Source organism: Pelodiscus sinensis, chromosome 2 (genome assembly GCF_049634645.1).
Source record: "Pelodiscus sinensis isolate JC-2024 chromosome 2, ASM4963464v1, whole genome shotgun sequence".
In the NCBI taxonomy this organism is placed as follows: Eukaryota; Metazoa; Chordata; order Testudines; family Trionychidae; genus Pelodiscus; species Pelodiscus sinensis.
In genome coordinates, this window is record NC_134712.1 from 17,711,141 (window position 1) to 17,732,209 (window position 21,069).

Consider the following 21,069-nt stretch of genomic DNA (forward strand, 5'->3'; position numbering starts at 1 on the left):
ACCTCCTTTGTCTCAGTGGGCAACATGATTGAAATCCAGTGGTGGGCAACCTGGTGTTCCACCTGTGCCCTGTGCACCCCTTCTCTAACCTCTTCCCCCATGCCTCTGGCACATTGGAGCACTGGAGCCTACACATACCTACTCCTCCCCTTCCCTTCCAGCACTTTTAGAGTGCCATGGATCTGCTGATTTGCACTTTGTCCCTGCTCCTCCCCCCCCCTTCTTCCCTTCCTTCCAGAGCTTGAACAGCCATGAACAGCTGTTTGTGGAGTTCCAGCTCTGGCAGGAGGGGGAGGAGTGGGGACAGAGGCATGAATCAGTGGATTTATGGCACTGTGAAAGTGTTGGGAGGGAGGGTGAGGAGTAGGAAGTATGGGGCTCCAGTGTGCAAGAGGCATGGGGGAGGGAGACAGACAGGGGGTGCACGGGCCACAGTGGGCTGCATATGGCCCACAGGCCACAGATTGCCTACCACTGCACCATACACACATGTAATAAGAAAGAAAGCTCTTCAGCTTCTAGTCTTTGCATGTGACCAAAGACAATGCATGGATGCAACAGATTAAAAAGGGTAAATGAGAGAACAAGGCTCAAGGAAGCAAACACACTTGGTATATTTAATAGCAGTGTTAGTACACTGACAGCTGCCTATACCTTGCTGTGTTATCTTGGACAAGTCAGTTAGGCCCTGATCCTGCAAACCTGTAGGGACAGGTTTACCTTTACTAAACAGAAGTCAGTAGGACTCAAAATAGTAAAGGTAAGCAGGATCCTTACCTATGATCTTTCAAAAAGCGTGTCTTCAGGATCATAGCCATAACTCTATGCCTCAGTTTGACTGTCTGTTATGTGGGGGTAATAACGCTTACCTTCCTGCCAGCAGTGTGGTCAGGTTTAACTAATGTTTGTAAAGTTAATTTAAGTACTACAGTGAAACCTCTGTTATCTGGCACTCTGTTAACCAGAAAACTGTGTTAACTGGCATTGCCCCTAGCCACAATACAGTCACATCTTTAGGCGTACAGGCCTGGCTTGATTTACCATAATTGGCTTAACAATTTTTTATTTAAGAAGTACTAATTATCTTTAACTCAACTGCTTCACACTACCAAACTACCAATATTAAAAACTTGAGTTTTACTATTATTGTCCATTGGGTTTTCCTAGGTTGATGGAACCCTCAGATAACCAGAATTTTTAATAACCGGAACGCCCTAATCCCCAAGCATGCCAGATAACACAGGTTTTATTGTATATAACATTTAACTTCTTGTGTCACACAAGAAAAGATGTTTTTCTTTTCGTATATGAACTCCCAAAGCTCCTTATGACTCCTCCAAAACAATTTGAAGAGGCACGAAAGATGCAGCAGAGCCTAACTTTCATTTCTGTCGTTGCATTGTTTGGAATAGAAGCTGTAGGGATATAGAGGATCACAATCAGCTACCACCCTTTGATTTCGGTGACACTGCAGTTCTAACACAAGCAGGCTGTTGGCATATGTGCTGCCACTGCTACTAGTGGATTATCCACTTTCCATGTGAAAAAGACTTCATTGAAAGAGGATAAGACCACCCTGGCATTAGGAGAAACTGGATGAAGCTCTCAGGACCCTTCTAACTGTTATTGTCCATCATGCATATCTATCAGCAATATATGACTCTGAGAAGGTCACTTGCATTCACTTTACATCTACTTCAAGTTGTCTATGAATGAGCTGGATGAATGCATAGTCTTGTAGAGACATGCCCTCCCAGCTGAAGTGAGTTGTCAATTATATTTATATTTAAATCATATCTCCTGCAGTTGCTGAAGAATGGAAAAGGTTTTCACTTAGACCACAGGGGGCAACCCAGGCTAGTGAATGGGCCAGCCACATGAGTGGCCTTCCTTCATCTCAGTGGGCAAAAATATTGTCATAACCAAGATGGTCTCCCAGGATCGGATAGGTTTGCTAACTGCACTTGCAGGCCTAGAATTGATGGGGTGTGTGGACTGAACCATAGCAGCGCTTTGATTGGATGCAGAGGAAGCACCTGGTTCTCAATGTTGTTTTCAATCAGCATGTTCATATGCCCTTGCTTTAAGTGTGTGTCACTTTAGTAATGCCGGTAGGAAAACAACTACACAGATGAAAACCAGCAGAATCTGGCAACCTTGCTCGTGGGAAACGGTAAACAAAATGTCTCGTGGATTACACCTAGAACCCCAATGAGCTGCATGTGTCCCTCAGGCCACAGGTTACCCACCACTCACTTAAACACTACTGAATTGCTACTCTGGCTTGAGAACTTCCACTGGCAATCATTCTAATGCCTATTCCATTGGACACATCTCTGTTAAGACTTCTGGCTCCATGTCTGCAGTCCAACTCTGCATTCCTGTGACTCAGAGCAGTGGGATCCCTCCTGAGTTCTATTATTATCTATATTAAGTAGCGCCTGATCAAGATTGGCACCTTGCTGTTTTCAGTACTGTATAAACAAATGAAAAATAAGTGTCTGGCACAAATAGCTCACAGTCTGTACACAGTCATGTAAGCAGGTATTTGCCAGGCATTGCCTCTACCCTGCACTTCCTTTTAGAAGTCAGCAGTCACATCACAAAACTATTGCATTTAAATGTCACAGTGCAAAATCCATACCATTGATTTGCAAGAACAATGGTGTTCCAGTGCGGAGAAACTCAGTTTTTTCTCCACATAGTGCTTCATTTCAAAGTTCATATGAATTGATATGAAATCAACACTGGACTTTGCTATAGAACAGCTGCTTTTAAAAGGTCAATGGTACAAGAAGGTGCATTGCAGAGATGGGTTTGGCTCTTCACAGAGTATGTAGGGTGATTTGCTTTGTTCATAACCATGAAGACTGCTATTCAGAGAATCCCATTTTGGAGAAAAGGTGCTTGACTAGCATGTTCCCAGATTGTTTTTACAGCTTGGTGCTGTGTCCCTGTTTCCCAGGCAAGGAAAGAAGAGGCCTGATTCTCCTCTTGCTTACATAGTATAGATCAGGAATAACTTCACTGAACTCAATGGAATAAAAGCATTTTTAATTGAGAGAAGGATCTAACCCAGGGAGACAGACTTTATCATCTTGAAATTCTGCTCTCCTGGTGCTTGTGCAGCTACAGCTCTCTTGTGCAAACCCCTCTGTGGTATATAATTTAAATCCAATTGGACTTAAGTATGAGCTAATAAACAATTCTCTATGGTACTTCCTTACCTAGCATGGCATAAGCCCAAGCTGCATTCTGGCATGGGGTCCCTATGGCATTTACAATAAATGGATGGGCAAAATCCCCCATGCAAGCTTGCAAGACATTATATTAAAAAGAAAAAAGGAAAACACAAACCTCTCAGCAGGGACCAATAATGTATAAGTCTATCATCTCACTCATCCCACTAATGGTTTGACTTCTGGAGATATTAAAGGCTGGATTCTGCAAACTTTTTGATGAAGAACTCCCACTGAAGTTGAGTGTTGTGACTGCTGCTCATCACATAGGTCACACTCTACCATACTTTACCTTGTGATTCCCCCATCTGCTGTACGCACCTGTTGTCCCAGGGAATGTAAACTTCAGGCTGGGGACCAACTATGTCCTCTATTTGCACAACACTGAGCACAGAGGAGCTGGGACCTTAAGGCACTAATTGCAGCACAAGGGATTTATACTAAGGAACTGACAACAAAGTCCTTCCAAGTTCTGAGCAGGACAACAGAAGAATTGCAACACCAGCAGATAACACTTGTCCACCAAGGGCTGCAGCGTCTCTCTGCCAATAGCCAGTCCCAGTTGCTTCAAAGGAAGATGCTTCAGTTGTGCAGGAACATGCCTCAGAAGCCCAATTGGAACGGCCTTGCTGTGTAAAGAGGACTGATCTCTTGCAAGTGTAACCCACACACTTTCTGGGTGTGGTGCACTGTCCCATCAAATAACACCAAGACCACTTATGGAAAGAATAATGAGTCTGCTCTACAGCCTTAGCTGAGAACCAGCTGGCTTGTAGTGCCTATGATAGAGGCTCATGTACTAAACTCTAGAGGTCCCAAGTTCACTTCTGCCCGCAGATGACCAGGGCTTGTGAGCATTACACCAGCACCATGAGACCAGAGTGATTGCTGAGCATGGCAGTGCCCTTGCAGAGCCTCTCTGTAGTCACTGGTGCTCTGGGCAGAAATGTGGGCCTGTCTGTGGGTGTTTCGCTGCAGATTCAGTGCATTCGATTGTCAGCCATTTCTCTCTGTACATTCTCTGCCTGTCATGTGTCTACTTCCATACTGAGGCCTGGTAAAACAAAGATCAGTAATGCACTTCCTAAAGCTGGGATGTGGCATGTATTCCTCTCCATGATAAGCAGGCATCTTTGCTGGCCAGCGCATGGGGGTGAAGTGGGACAATCCATACGCCTTCCTTCCTGACCACTCCCCAAGTTTTCTGCCTGCAGCTATGCTCTAGCTGGAAGGCAATGCTTGCACTCTTCACACAAAGGATAGTTGCTTTTATTAATCTCACTACGTCACTACTATTACAGAGTTAATACTGTCAGTATTTGCTACTGCAAAGTGACACATCAATAAGCCCAAGCAGAGCAATGCATAAGAGAGCAACAGGCACTTAGAAATGCTTATGCCCCTTCAGTCTGCAGGGAGTCCCGTTCCTGTCACCTCACCCCAGGCTACAGTGTACATGGCTCCAGCTGGGGGAAATTCCATCGACTACTTGACTAGTCAATTAACTGATACTTAACATACTTATTTCAAAATAAGCTATTTTGAATGATTACTTCCGGAACAGCTTATTTTGAAATAAGCGTGTAGTGTAGACGTACCCTAAGAGAGCCTGCCTTGGACTAATTTCAAGGATTCCCTGTAATGTGGACATGCTATTTCAAAATAGTTATTTCAGGAGTTGTTATTTCAAAATAAGTTATTTTGAAATAATTGCCTAGTGGCCCTTAGGTTATGTCTACATTACCAGGTTATTTTGAAATAAGTTATTTTGAAATAATAACTCCCGAAATAACTATTTCGAAATAAGCTTATTCCTCTTTACAATCATGCATTATTATTTCAAAATAACAAGCCCCTTATTCAAAATAACAGGGGGTATGTCTACACTACAGCACTAATTCGAACTAACTTAATTCAAATTAGTTAATTCAAACTAAGCTAATTCGAACTAGTGCATCTAGACCTAAAAACTAGTTCGAATTAGCATTTTACTAATTCGAACTAGCATGTCCACATTGAGTGGACCCTAAACCGAGGTTAAGGATGGCCGGAAGCAGTGCTGGCAGGGCATCAGATGAGGACTTAGAGCGTGGAGCTGCTGCCTCAGGCTAGCCGAGGGCTGTGCTTAAAGGGTCCCGACCCCCACCCCGGACAGACAGTTCTCAGGGGTTCCCTGCTTGCAAAGCAGTCCTGGCTTGGAGTGCCCTGAGTGCCCACACTTGGCACATCACAGCACTCAGCCATCAGACCGGCTGCACTTGCCGCAGGCTGCCATCTGGGGAGAGGGGGCAATTGGGGGGCTGCAGGAGAACTTCCACCCCCAGAAGCCCGCAGAGCCAGCCCAGTCCTCCCCATCGGGGGCTCGTACCCCATTCCTCCCTCACCTCCTTCCACTTACGCTTCCCAAGCCCCCCTTCCTGATGTACAAAATAAAGAAAACGTGTGGTCAAAAATAGAATCTCTCTTTATTGAATAAAACTCGGGGAGACTGGGAAAAGGAGGTGGGAGAGGGGAAGAGAGAGGGTGGAAGGGGGAGGGCAACTAAAATGATCAGAGGTTTGGAACAGGCCCCATATGAAGAGAGGCTAAAGAGACTGGGACTTTTCAGTTTAGAAAAGAGGAGACTGAGGGGGGATAGGATAGAGGTCTATAAAAGCATGAGTGGGGTGGAGAGGGTGCATCAAGAAAAGTTCTTCATTAGTTCCCATAATAGAAGGACTAGGGGACACCAAAGGAAAGGAATGGGTAGCAGGCTTCAAACTAGTAACAGAAAGTTGTTCTTCACAAAGCAAAGAGTCAACCTGTGGAACTCCTTGCTGCAGGAGGCTGTGAAGGCTACAACTAGAACAGAGTTTAAAGAGAAGTGAGATAAAGTGATGGAGGTTGGGTCCATGGAGTGGTATTAGCCAGGGGGTAGGAGTGGTGTACCTGCCCAAAGTTTGTGGAAGGCTGGAGAGGGATGGCACGAGACAAATGGCTTGGCCACTGTCTTTGGTCCATCCCCTCCAGGGTCCCTAGGGTTGGCCACTGTCGGCAGACAGGCTACTCGGCTAGATGGACCTTTGGTCTGACCCAGGACGGCCATTGTAAGCTCAGGGCTCAGGGTCGGGGGTCTCAGTGGACCCCCTTGATTTTCATGCACACCTGCTCCTGGGTGGCCAGGCTGGCAGCTCTCCTGCCCTAGCTGGCCACTTTCCTGTGCCTAGTGCGGAGGTCGTGGACGAGGTCCACGATGTCTGCACTAGACCAGGCGGTTGCCCGCCTCTTGCGGTCCCGGGCAAGCTCCCGGGAGCCACCAGTCTGGTTCCGGGAAGAGGGGGAGGGCTGGGGGGTATCGGGTGGCTGGCTCGAGCCGTGCCAGGTGCAGGGTCTGCTAGCTGGGTGCTGGCAGGCTTGCACCTGGCACGGGCACCGTAGCCAGCCTGTGCCCCTTTAAGAGGTCCGGGGCTGGGAGCGGGGGCATACGAGTTTCCCTGGTGTTTGCCAGAGTGGCCACCAGGGAAAGCTGGGGAGGGCTGGCCTCCCACTAGTTCAAATTAAGGGGCTACACACCCCTTAATTTGAACTAGTAAATTCTAACTAGGCTTAGTCCTTGTAGAATGAGGTTTACCTAGTTCGAACTAAGCGCTCCGCTAGTTCGAATTAAGTTCGAACTAGCAGAGCACTAGAGTAGCACCTATCAAAGTCAATTCGAACTAACGTCCATTAGTTCGAATTAACTTTGTAGTGTAGACATCCCCTGAGAGACCTGATGGGCAGAATCCCCTAGGATGCTAACATGAAGGGGAAAGGAGTCCAGGACAGCTGGCAGTATTTTAAAGAAGCCTTATTGAAGGCACAGAAAGAAACCATCCTGATGCGTAGCAAGAGAGGCAAACATGGTAGGAGACCGGATTGGCTTACAGGGGAAATTCTTGGTGAACTTAAGCACAAAGCGGAAGCTTACAAAAAGTGGAAACTTGGACAAATGACCAGGGAGGGGTTTAAATGTATAGCTTGAGAATGCCGGGGGGTTATCAGGAAGGCGAAAGCGCAGATGGAATTGCGACTGGGTAAGGATGTGAAGGATAACAAGAAAGGTTTGTACAGGCATGTTAACAAGAAGAAGATGATCAGAGAGGGTGTGGGGTCCCTACTGGATGAAGGAGGTAACCTAGTGACAGATGATGTGGGGAAAGCTGAAGTACTCAATGCGTTCTTTGCCTCTGTATTCACGGACAAGGTTGGCTCCCGGACTAATGCGCTAAGTGACGCAAGATGGGATGACGATGGACAGCCCTTGGTGGGTAAAGAACAAGTTAGGAACTATTTAGAAAAGCTAAATGTACACAAATCCATGGGTCCAGACTTAATGCATATGAGGGTACTGAGGGAGTTGGCAAATGTCATTGAGGAGCCTTTGGCCATTATCTTTGAAAAGTCGTGGAGATCGGGAGAAATCCCGGATGATTGGAAAAAAGCAAATGTAGTGCCCATCTTCAAAAAAGGGAAGAAGGACAATCCAGGGAACTATAGGCCGGTCAGTCTTACCTCGGTTCCTGGAAAAATCATGGAAGGGATCCTTAAGGAATCCATTTTGAGGCACTTGGAAGAGAGGAAAGTGATTAGGAATAGTCAGCATGGATTCACAAAGGGCAAGCTGTGCCTGACCAATCTGATTAGCTTCTATGATGAGGTAACTGGCTCTGTGGACGTGGGAAAGTCAGTGGATGTGGTATACCTTGATTTTAGCAAGACTTTTGATACGGTCTCCCACAATATTCTTGCCAGTAAGTTAAGGCAATGTGGATTGGATAAATGGACAGTAAGATGGATAGAAAGTTGGCTGGAAGGCCGGGCACAGCTGGTACTGATCAACGGCTTAATGTCAGGATGGCAGTCGGTTTCTAGCGGAGTGCCCCAAGGTTCGGTTCTAGGACCGATTTTGTTCAATATCTTTATTAATTACCTGGATGAGGGGATGGATTGCACTCTCAGCAAGTTTGCAGATGACACTAAGCTAGGGGGAGAGGTAGATACTCTTGAGGGCAGAGATAGGGTACAGAGTGACTTAGACAAATTGGAGGATTGGGCTACAAGAAATCTGATGAGGTTCAACAAGGACAAGTGCAGAGTCCTGCACTTGGGATGGAAGAATCCCAAGCATAGTTACAAGCTGGAGACCAACCAGCTAAGTAGCAGTTCTTCAGAAAAGGACCTGGAGATTACAGTGGATGAGAAGCTCGAGATGAGTCAACAGTGTGCCCTTGTAGCCAAGAAGGCTAATGGCATATTAGGTTGCCTTAAGAGTAGCATTGGCAGCAGATCCAGAGATGTCATTATTCCCCTTTATTCGGCTTTGGTGAGGCCACATCTGGAGTATTGTGCCCAGTTCTGGGTCCCCCCACTACAAAAAGGATGTGGATGCATTGGAGAGGGTCCAGCGGAGGGCAACCAAAATGATTAGGGGGCTGGAACATATGACTTATGAGGAGAGGCTGAGGGAATTGGGTCTGTTTAGTCTGCAGAAGCGAAGAGTGAGGGGGGATTTGATAGCAGCCTTCAACTTCCTGAAGGGAGGTTCCAAAGAGGATGGAGAGAGGCTGTTCTCAGTAGTGACAGATGACAGAACAAGGAGCAATGGTCTCAAGTTGTGGTGGGAGAGGTCCAGGTTGGATATTAGGAAAAACTATTTCACTAGGAGGGTAGTGAAGCACTGGAATGGGTTACCTAGGGAAGTGGTGGAGTCTCCATCCCTAGAGGTGTTTAAGTCTCGGCTTGACAAAGCCCTGGCTGGGTTGATTTAGTTGGGATTGGTCCTGCCTAGAGCAGGGGGCTGGACTTGATGACCTTCTGAGGTCTCTTCCAGCTCTATGGTTCTATGATAAGACAGATAGCTAAGTATCTCCTGTCTGAAAGCAACTTGCATCTCCCCTTTTGGTGACCTGCCCCAGCTCACAGACCTCAAGAACATAATTTTCATTATAGATACACATAACTCCTCGCATATCACCCAGATATATATTTCACAATGACTAACTCACTGGTATGACACAGGCTTTCAGTGGAGACCTTACTGGCCACCCTTATGATCCACTATATAGCTATCAGAACTATGGGAATCTTGTAGCCCTTATACACCCTTCCGTGCCTATCTGTTAGCATCAAGTGGTCCCTGTGTCACAGCATTCCTGCAATACACCTGTAGGAAATTACAAATACATTTTTCACACGTTTCATTTTGTTAGGAGCCAGATTCTGACCGCTCATGCCGAATAATATTTCTGTCCTCCACTGGGGTTACTCATTTCACCAGGATTCCTTGTGGGTGTGAGGGGTTTGGGGTGCGATCACCCCCTCCCAGGTCGAGAGGGGGGTTCAGTGGACCCCTTTGCCTCTTTTGGTTCGTCTCATGACTGAGATCCTAGTCGGAAGCCTGGGCAATCAGGTGCGATCACCCCCTCCCTGGAATGAAGAGGGGGGTCAGCGGACCCAGTAGTCGTTACCCGTCCGTGCGGGATGGGGCCTGTGCCCCTTAGGCCGACCTCCACTTCCTGGAGGTGCGTGACTTGGTTCTGCTACACGCCCACACCGGCGTCGCTCGGAGCTGGATGCTCCTCTGGTGGAGGGAGGGGGACCCGGTCCCGCCCTCTCTCCGGGTCCCAGCCCGGGGCCCTAAGCATCGGGGCTTGCTCGCGCCCCAGCGCGGTAGACGGGGGTCACTCCGCCCGTAACCCGTCTACCCACGGGCGCCAGAAGGCTTCCGCCCCGGGCTGCTTCCTCCCTTCACCCCACGCCCTTGGACGATCCGTCCATTCGCCCGGCTTACCGTGCCTCAGTTGGAGGAGTTGGGAGCTGGTCCATACCAAACCCGGGGGCCAGCCGTCTGCACGTCTTCTCGCCCGGTCGGGCCGCTCCCTCTGTGGTCGTCGCACACTATCCGGGTCACTACTGGAGCCTGGGCTAACGGCTCGTCAGTGATGGGGGCTGGCTTGGGATCCCCGAGCGTGGGGCTGCGCCACCGGCCGCGCTCGGGTGCGTCCCCGGTCCGTCCTGAGACGCGATCTACCTCCCGCTCCCCCGGAGGAGACCTCCTCTCCCTGTGCCGGCGGGCCGTTTTAAACTGTCCCGCCGGCTCTGACATCAGCTGCCAGCCCCGCCCCCCTGATGACGCTGCCGGCATGTCGGCGGAGTCCCGAGCGGCGCTCGCGGCCCCTCCCCCTAATGCCTCAGGGTGGGGGCTGCCTGCCTCGCGTCGGCGCAGCCGCGGAGGCAGATTCCAGCTGCCGCCGCGACTGCGGCTTCAGCGCTGGTGTTTTCTGCCTGCCACCGTGCAAGGCCCCCGGGCAGCTGGACCCCCGGGAGTGCGGGCCAGCATCGGCCCGTCACAGTGGGGTAAGGCATTAGGTGACCTGATTGAATGTACCAGAATCTGACTCAGGGTATGGCTACACTACCCTCCTAGTTCGAACTAGGAGGGTAATGTATGCATACCGCACTTGCAAATGAAGCCCGGAATTTGAATTTCCCGGGCTTCATTTGCATAAGCGGGGAGCCGCCATTTTTAAATCCCCGCTGCTTCGAACCCCGTGCAGCGCAGCTACACGGGGCTCGAACTAGGTAGTTCAGACTAGGCTTCCTATTCCGAACTACCGGTACATCTCGTAGTTCTAACTAGCGGGGTAGTGTAGACATACCCCCAGTGTTTAGCCTCCTAAATTACCTGCAGCAGCTTTTCTGGAAGGAAATGCTCCTCCCTTCTCCTGCCATGATCCTTCTGTCTTCCAAGGGGGGAGGGGAAGAAGACCATTTCCCATCAGGCACTGCTGCAACCCCACCCACCAAGAACAATGCTGACCTCATTTAACCAAGCCTTGCCTTCTGTGCCATGCCTTTCCATTGCCACTTGATGCTGAGTCTCAGAAAATCCTGTCTCTGTAATCCAAGTTCCTATTGGTAGGTCTAGGGTAAATCTCACTTGGATGATACTATTGATGATTAAGCTGGTGAATGATGAAAATGAAATGATGTTGATATAAAGTGAGCACAGGACTGTCTCTGTTTTTCTTTCAATTAACAGCACAGTGACTAACTGCCCTGTGGTGATGTAGATTTAGTCCATCATTAAGATCTCAGATTCCATGTGGTGCCCCTGCCCTCACACTCCCCAGCTATCATGCCTGTTTTTCAGCCTATCACAATGCAAACTGAAACAAAATCACCAGGGGTTAAGAAAATGAAATTGGATTACAGTCACGCTCTTCAGAAAACAGAGTATCGCTAGTAATTGCATTCCATTGAATAAATATCCCACATTAGTTTCTATCACTTTTAGTATTCTGACAGTGATTATTTTCATTGTAATTTGCTTGTCCAGGGATAAGTGCAACATAGTGCAGGGGAGACCAACAATGCTTTCTGAGCCTTCATGTTTTAAAGATGGACCTGGGTCTTGGGTACAGCATTGATACTATCTTACATTTTAAAAATTCCTTTCTATTTCAGCAATGCTGGAGACTTAAGAGCCAAATAACAGAGGGTCTGATCCTGCTTTTAACCTCCTTGGGCACACAGTTTCAGACTTGCAAGTTGCCATTTTCAGACAGAAAAACTTCAAAAACAGCCTGCAGAGAGAAACCACTGAGCTGGAATTCATATGCAAATTTGATACCCTGAACCAAGGTCTACCCTCACATGGAGTGGTTCTTGCATTACAGTAGGTAATTTCCCATTCAGATACTCTCACCTTCTTTCCACTCATGGAGAAGAGTCACATCCATTCTGATTTAATTAGCACTGATGTCACAGTCTCTTTTCTGTATCATTTTTTTCATTTTTTTTTCTTTTCAGCATCTGAGGAAATGAGTTGTAGCTCACAAAAGCTTTAGCTATAATAATAAATATGTAAGTTATCACAACGGGACTTCTGATGGTACAACTCAAGATGAATGAGGTTGCTGTCATCTGGCTTTTAGGAAGACCCAGTGCTTAGCCCAAAGAACGTATAAAATAAAAACCCAGAGACAGAGAGGGTGGAGGAAAGAGTGCTACATAAAAACAAAGAGATCAGGGTAATGGTAGGGATGTGATTTGCTGGATATAGGTTTATGTGCATCAGATTTGAGAAACATGATTGTCCCTAAACTGAATACAGCATTTGCAGTCTGACCATCACCAATGGTCAATGGCTGGGAGCTACTGTCTTTGATAGCTAGGAGAAGGATACTTAGCTCCTATAGGTTCTTTACTAATAAGTTACATGGATAGAAGGGGAGCAAAATGAAGCAGAGAAGCATCCTACGTATAGATGAAAAGGCAGATGTTGAATTGGACCAGTTTGCAACAGCTCAAGGAGCCACCATTACAACCTCTTCTAATTCTTGTGATTGCAAAGAAAACCTTCCAAACGAACTGCAGCAGTGATGTTTGCTGGAGGCATAATCATCTGATGAATATCTGCACAACCTGCTGTGAGCAGCATCTCATGTTGGTGGCACAAATGAGCAGAGCCTGGGAAAATGCTGCATTTATTTGTTTATTTGTTCCTCTTGGGGGGAGCAGTACTACCACAAGATACTCCACCCAGCCCTTAGCATCACTAAAGGCCCTCTAGATTTCAGTATAAGAACCTAGTGATTAGAGCTCTGTAGATCCAGACAGGATCCAGAATCAAGAAAGGGCAATATCTTGATGGTATGCCTGCTTCCTGGGACCTCATTACCATACCTCCAATCCTTTTGGGGATTAGGCAGGTGTATTGCTAGACTCTTCCAATGCAGGAACTCCATGAGGATGGTCCAGGAGCTGCCCCACATGGTCAGGCCATACAACCATGCCTGAGGCTGGAATGAACAAGGCAACACAGACTTGGCTCTAATCCCTCTGAAGATCTGAGCCATTCCTAAAACCTCCTCACTTTCAGATGGAAGAAGCTCTTTCCATTTCACTGCAGGCCAGGACCACCCAATAGACAGAACAATTCAAAGGAAACCACTCCTGAGCCCACTCCCATTGGACTCAACAGATATATTTGTATAGGTTTGACCTCCCTTGTCCAGCACCCTCAGGACCTGACCCATCCTGAATGAGAGAATTTGCCGGATATGGGGAGGTCCCCTGCCACTGGCCTCCCAGGACACTCCCCCTCCCTGAAGATGACTCTGCTCCTACCCCACTGTGGCCAGACAGCCCGCCTCCACATCATGCATCTTATTTGCCTCCCTGAAGCATACAGGACAGAGAAGGAGCAATAAAATCAGCATAGTCTATGCTGGCTCATCTGATCCTGAGAAGCTGAAACATAGATATGAGGAGAGATCAGGATATGCGAGACTGCCACCGGCTGGCACCTATGTTGATTCGAACACACACACAGTCCCTGGAAGAGGAATTTCCCACTGAGAAAACAATGTCCCGTACTTCCAATTTAATCATCTCAAATCTCTCTTACAAGTGTAAATTAAGTTCACAACTCCCTTGTAAGAACTGGTCTCACAAAAGACAGACCAGCCCCATTTGGCATGACAGATAAGAAAGAGAAAATACGTGACCCCATGAGTATATAAGATGGGCCCAGCACACACTCACTTTGAGTGTCATTCTACCCTCTACCTGCTGGTCGGGTTAGGTGTTTGGCCTCCCGAGGTTCTATGGGGACGCCCACCTCGTATTTTCGTCTTTCCTAGGAATTGAGGGACCGGCCCTGGCCTGACATGCTGGAGTCGAGAGGCACAGAAGGGGGTAAAAATTGTACCTGGATGTGGTCCTCTGTCTTAAGTGTACACATAGAAAGAGTAAGCTGTTACTTGGTACCATTATTTCTATTTTTCTATCTTTATCTTCTTTGTAACCATTTTTAAAATCTATATTTTGTTAGCAGTATCTATATTTTGCTAGTAGTTAAGAAATAGAGCAATAGCCATTGCAACCATATGATTTATAAGCTTCCTCAATAAACCTGTAACTGTTTAAGCTTTAACCTGACTCCTTCAGTTGCTGTAACAGAACCAAGCACAATTTAAAAGAACTTCAGCCGGTCTAAAGGGACAGTTATAGGAAGAGCTTGGGCGTTTGGATCTGTGTCACTCCCAGGTGACAGGATCCACTGGGGCATCTTTCAGTCTTTCCCCAAGGCTGCCCGCTGCGAAGGAATTATGAATTCTAGCAGCTGAAATCTAAGATGTAATAAGCTCTTCCTATATAACGGGGCATCTGTTGGCCTGCTGGCCACCCTCTGCGATGGGACCCCGGTCCTAGCAGTAAAGGCACGGACGTTAAACCTTTTCTCGGAAACATACACACACACACTGCCCTGACCATCAGCTGACACCCACTGCTACTAGGCTCCAGCCTGCACAGCTTGGACTTGGGGTCTGGCCTGCTGGGGCTCTCCAGGACAGAGCTCCCCAGTTATCACAGCCTCACTTCTCCCCCACCCGACCAGGGATCCCCAGGGACGGGGCTTACAGGCTGCCCCACTTTTGCCGCAATCCTGCTGCTTTCCCATCTGGCCAGGGCTCCTCAGGAATGGAGCTCCCCAGCTGTGCAGCCCCACTTCTCTCCCACCTGACCGGGACTCCCCAGGGACGGGTTCGCACTCCTGGGCACCAGGGCTCTCTGAGCCAAAAACATCCTTGGTCCTGGTGGACCACAGATGTTGCTGGACCATAGAATCCCGGATTTCAGAGGTGCAGCCTGTATTGTGTTTAGTAGGAGTTGGATCAGTCTTTCTATGAGCAGAGACACTATGGGTGTGTCTAGACTACATCTCTCTGTCGACAGAGTGATGTAGATTAGGCACAGCAAAATTGCTAATGAAGCAGGGATTTAAATATCCCGTGCCTCATTAGCATGAACATGGCCGCCACTTTTTTTGAAACAGAGGGTTTTTTAAAAAAAACGGCAGTCTAGACGTGGATCTTTCGAAAATAAAGCCTTTTTCGATAGATCCTATAAACCTCATTTTTTGTGGAATACAGGATCTGTCGAAAAAGGCTTTATTTTCAACAGCTCCGCATCTAGACTGCCGTTTTTTTTTTCAAAAATATTCGGTTTAAAAAAAAAGCAGCAGCCATGTTTATGCTAATGGGGCACGGGATCTTTAAATCCCTGCTTCATTAGCAATTTCGATGTGCTTGATTTGCATCTCTTTTTCGACAGAGGGATGCAGTCTAGACGTAGCCTAAGGCACTAATATGGCATGTACGCTAATGGTGAGATTTAATAGTGTTGGGTCGCCATTAACTGAAATGAACTTTAGGTAATGATCCAAGACATAACAACTTGGAGGTGGGAGAAGAGAAGAAGGAAACAGAGCAGACAATACAGGAAAAGGGTTTAACAATAGCTGATATACTCATACGTGACATCAGTACCTTGGCTCAGTAGCCATGGATATCATAAAACCATCATGTACAATTAGACACAACCTGTTATCTGTATTTCATTATAAGACCAGAACTAACACAACTAAATTCATTCTCCTGTCTTAGAGACCACATGGTCTTTCTAGGTCAATGTTGAGGTCACTGTCTTGTCACAGAAAAAATCTTCTGTTTTCTGCTTGGTTTTTATAACCTTGCCAGCATTGAGTTAATTAGTTAGATTTTATTTTTGCATATGGCATTAGCCTGGGGGAAAAAACAAAACAAGGAAATGAAACAGTTTAGTGCATGCATAAAAACACATAAAAAAAGGATGTAAACCCATACATCTGATCAGCGTGCCTATCTGGGTATTTTATTAATTTAAAAAGAAATGAAATAAATTACATTTTAAATAGCTCTCCACATTGTAGCTGTTTTGACTCTGTGTGTTTAGAACAAGTAGTAGAGGGTCTTCAGTAGATTTTTATTTTTCATTTTAGTAAAAGTGTGCATGGTGGGGAAGGGGGAAGGATTGTGCCAGGGGCAGAAAAAAAGGCCCCAAACCACCATGTTGTTAACAATCACATGCAGTTCTGATCCTACGTTAAGCACAATGTTCTCTAAGCACCTTTGCTCCGTCTGGCAAAAGAAAGAGCAATAATCCAGGTGCTGGTTGGTCTTTGCAATTAAATCAAATCCAAGGAGCAAAAACACTTTAATCTTAGCAACAAGAGGATTTGGTATTTTGGGCCATGAGCTTTGAGCAAAATAATACCCCCCCCGCCCCCACCGCTTTTTGGAAAAGTTAAAACAAAAGCAATAATTTTTTCAAAGCCTCTTTTGGGGAAAGAATGAGGGCTTTGCTCCAGCACAGGTGAATGAGCCCAGACATGTCTCGCACAATATGGCTTCATTCACATAGAAAACGTATCAACTCCTAGTAAAGACTTTCTTTTTTGCCTCTACTGCTGGTACCAACTGAAATGGCCAGGTTCTATCTAATAAAACTTACACTGGCACACACTTTACTCTGTGAGTAATCGTATTAAGATCAGCAAGAAAGGGATGGGGAATTTAGGTATGTGTGTATAATACACACCTATTGCGTGTATACACTTATCATGCACACCTATCGCCACGGCATGTATACGTAGTTTTTAAACAATACACAATGGCTGACATTCATGCATGTGCAGTGCACATGCAAAGTCAGTATGCCAGTTTTGCCCTGGAATCTGCACTTCTACACCATGGAACGGGAACAAAATGTCTTCATATTTGCCATTTCTTGTCCATTTTGATAACTCCTCCTTCTACAGGTCCCTTCCCCATGCATCCACCAGGTTGAGTGGCTTCCCTGCCAGACAACCAGTTCACCCTTGAAGTCCTGGTGAGTAAGAAATAATGCAACTAGGTTCTCATATCTCCTCAGACCCAGGATAAAGGAAAAGCCTCAAGGTCTGATAGGCATCATATTAGACAGATCTAGTATGCCGATTGGGTATAAAACTATTTTTCGTTGCTTTGCTTAATCTATGTTAGTAACCCTAAAAACTGCAAGGATTCTTTAAAATGTTAGAAGCAAAAGTGAAACTGACTCAGAAGACATTAATCTATCCAGCTGTCCTGGGCAAGCAAGTTGAGCAATAGAGAAGTGCATAAAAGTAGACACCAACTGAAATGCAAAGAAAGTAGATTAGTTGTTATCCATGACATGTGGATGGACACATTTCTTTTGAACATATGAGGTCGAATTCTCATCCCATTTACACTGTCACTACAGTATTGTAGTCCATGACATTTTTATCTTGACATGGTTATTTTTCTTGGATTTTATTGTTACATCTACGTATTGACGGTTTAAATAATCACCTGCACCTTCAGCAAAATAATATTTGGCCTAACCTTGATCAGATTCCTGTAGGATCAGGAGCTCATAGCTGTTAGAAAGGGAGAATTAGAGTTAGATCATTGAATCAATGCATCTTTCCAAGTGCAAGATGTAGAGAGCTTGATCCATCACCCATTCAAACCTATGGGAGACTTTCCACAGTCTGTGAAGAGTTGGATTGTGTTCCTACCCCTTATCTGGAGAGTCTCTGTTTTTGAAGCAGTATTTTACATCCTGCTTTTATTGGGTTTCTTCTTACTGTCCCTTTATTTTTTTTAAAAAATTGCATAGTAACCTGGCTTTCTATTGAAACTGCTTTGCAGGAATTTGATGCAGGTGAGATAAGAGCAAGAACTTATTGTGGTAAGCACTTTGTGTTCCCTTTGTGCCAAGGGCTTTCTGCTTTCCAAAAATAAAGAATGCTCCTTTTTCCTGATACAGGGTATTTATCTTCATCCACAGCCTTGTGCATTCTGTTATCTCCCCCATGTGGAACCTCAGCAAAGCTCTTAAATCATGATGAAATAACACACTGCAAAGAAACGGGATCTGGTGCGGAGACAACAACTCGGATGTGCACGGGAACTGTTTGAAATAAAACACTGCCGGAAGTATGGACATCCAGCCCTGTCTGCAGGGTGGGGCAGCCCTTTCCCTGGGGGAGGAGAGGAAGATTTATTAAAATTCTTTCATTGAACTCAGCCGAGCTGAGAGGAGTGCCAAGCACTGCCCTGCATCTCTATGCTGTGACAGCCAGTGGAGGAGCATGAACTGTAATGGCTAGAGGGCTTCCCTGCAGCTGCTGATGCACTAGTGTCAGACTGCTGTCTGGCAGACAGCCCGAAAAGTAAAAGAGCGAGAGAAATGAATGATAGCGTCTCCCTCACCCTCCTGCCCCCTTCCTCCTCTTGGAATCAATTCACATCACCAGGCAAAAGAACATCTGTCTCCTGGAAGGAGCACATGTACAGCTGTCAGTTCTAACAGGTATTAAAATCATCATTATGAGCACACACATCATTATCCGCGGAGCACTTTGTAAATCCATTCCTGCAGAGCCATCCGGCAGGACAGCAGTTTCCTCTACTCTAGATTTGACCAGGGATATGATTTTCATCTAACAAGTTCCCAGGGCTGGAGGAATATCCATCTGCACCTGCCTCTGCTCCCCAAAGTGCATGCTGCAAGAGTCTTCCAGGAGAAATGGATAATACAGCTGCTTGCTTGAGCCTCATGCTGTTTCCCCATCACGTGCCTTCTTGAAAGGGATGGTGATTGTTTAACTCAGCAGCCATCGCGTACGGCGCCTTGTATCAGAAAGCGAGCTGATTGTCTCGTGACTCAGGCTTAACTGAGGTAGAAAATCATCATGAGTTGCCGTGACAAGTAAATCCTCCCAAGCAACATAGGGGTGGCTTGTCCTCATTAGTCACGGGTGGTGTCTGAGCATAGGACACCACTGCTATCACTCTGCAGACACAGTGTTGGTTTCAGCCCCACAGGAATATGCATGATTGGGTTGTTCTTGTCCTGTATGTCCGTGCTACTGGTAATGGGCCTGAATAAAGATTCAAAGGCCTCCCTGGACATCATGGAAGTGAGTGTGGTGATTCAAATTCTGAGGCTCCCACCTCTGGAACAGGCTGCACTTTGGAAGTCATCTGCCTTGCTATGGAACACTGCTGGGTCCCATTGCTATGATCTCCGAGCACTTCACAATCTTAAACAGATTTGTTCATTCTCACAACACCCCTGTGAGGTAAGGGAAGTGCTTTTATCCTCATTTGACACATGGGAACCAAAGGCACAGAGGGCTAGATCCCCAAAGGGACTTAAGACTCCGAATTGCAACATATAAGCCCTGGGCCTGGGAGGGTGAGGGGGGAGAAGCCTCAGCCTCAAGTTAGGCACTCTGGCTCCGTATACAAAGCATGGACTGAGATAAACACCCGAGAAGAAAGGGATCCTCACAAGCCAAGCAGAGTGGGTAGCTGCCTAAGTTAGCCAGGAGGGATGTGCAGAGGAAAAGGATGAGGTGTAGGGACTACCTCTCTCAACTCTCATTGATCTGGGCCTTCAGCACCAGATTGGAGTTGGGCACCTAAGGATATGTCTACACTACGAAGTTTTGTTGGAAAAACAGCTGTTTTTCAGACAAAACCTGAGTTACGTCCACGCTGCCATCACGTTCTTCTGAAAGTAAATCGAAAGAACAGAGGGGTTTTTCCCGGCATTGGTGATCCTCTTTCTACGAGGAAGAAGCCTTTTTCCAAGAGTTCTTTCAGCAAAAGGTGTATGTAGATGGGGAAGAGGGAGTTCTTTCAAAAGAAGAGGAAAGAGACCACTCCATCCTTAGTAATCACAGCTTAAATGCGAGATAGTGTACATTCAAGATCAAAGGCAGATCGCTTTTTTGATGTGCTTTTGTGTGTGGACGCGCTCTTTTGGAAGAAGTTTTTTCGGAAGATCTCTTCCAAAAAAAAGTTCTTCCAAAAGACGCCTGCAGTCTAGACATTGTCTAAGTCAGTTAGCTCTTTATTAGGAGAAAAGAGACACCATCCTCCTCCTGTTATAGCCAGTAGCCCTGGGACAGGGACATAAACACTGATCTCCTACCACATTGAGCTCACAGCCAGGCTACTGTCTCTCATGGAGTGGAACTGACTTAGTTACTCCTGTTTCAATTTTCCCACTTTGTACTAAATAATTATTAATTGGGCCACAGAGCGAAAGAGAGAGATGGATGCTATAGCCCCATGCATTCACTTGGCACGTGAGATACTCAGACTCAAGGTACTGCTTCGCTAAATGTTTAGTTATTGGTACAAACTGAAAAACCTTTAATAGGAGGAATTGAAAGGGAGCAATAGCAGGGACTCCCAGGCAAGTGTCCAAACCACTGGCCTATCAATTTTGGAAACACACGCCTCAGTCTGAAGAAAAAATTCCTGACCTACATGTCCCAGCTGCCTTTTGTGCAAGGTCCAATCCAGTATATGCACTCTGAGGGTACGTCTACACTACAACGTTAATTCGAACTAACTTAGTTCGAATTAGTTAATTCAAACTAAGCTAATACGAACTAACGGATCCAGACTAAAAAACTAGTTCGAATTAGCGTTTTGCTAATTCGAACTAGCATGTCCACATTAAGTGGACCCTGAACCGGGCTTAAGGATGGCCGGAAACAATGCCAGTCCTCAGAGGAGGACTTAGAGCGTGGAGATGCTGTCTCAGGCTAGCCGAGGGCTGTGCTTAAAGGGTCCCGACCCCCACCCCGGACAGACAGTTCTCAGGGGTGCCCCGCTTGCAAAGCAGTCCTGGCTTGGATTGCCCGGAGTACCCACACTGGGCACATCACAGCACTCGGCCATCAGACCGGCTGCTCTTGCTGCAGGCTGCCATCTGGGGAGAGGGGGCAATCGGGGGGCTGCAGGAGAGGTTCTACCCCAAAAGCCCGCAGAGCCAGCCCAGTCCTCCCCATCGGGGGCACGTACCCCATTCCTCCCTCACCTCCTTCCACTTACCCTTCCCTAGCCCCTTTTCTTGATGTACAAAATAAAGGACAATTGTGTTCAAAAATGGAATCTGTCTT

At 46.7% G+C, this 21,069-nt stretch overlaps 1 long non-coding RNA gene across 1 annotated transcript in view; it reads left to right on the top strand.

Moving 5' to 3' along the window:
* Nucleotides 1-21,069, top strand: part of LOC112545869 (uncharacterized) — a 289,154-nt gene extending 268,085 nt beyond the window's left edge. The window contains exons 7-10 of the long non-coding RNA XR_012901218.1: nt 11,724-11,938; nt 16,903-16,973; nt 17,798-17,837; nt 17,937-21,069. This is a non-coding gene — a long non-coding RNA (uncharacterized LOC112545869). The remainder of the gene's footprint in view (nt 1-11,723; nt 11,939-16,902; nt 16,974-17,797; nt 17,838-17,936) is intronic.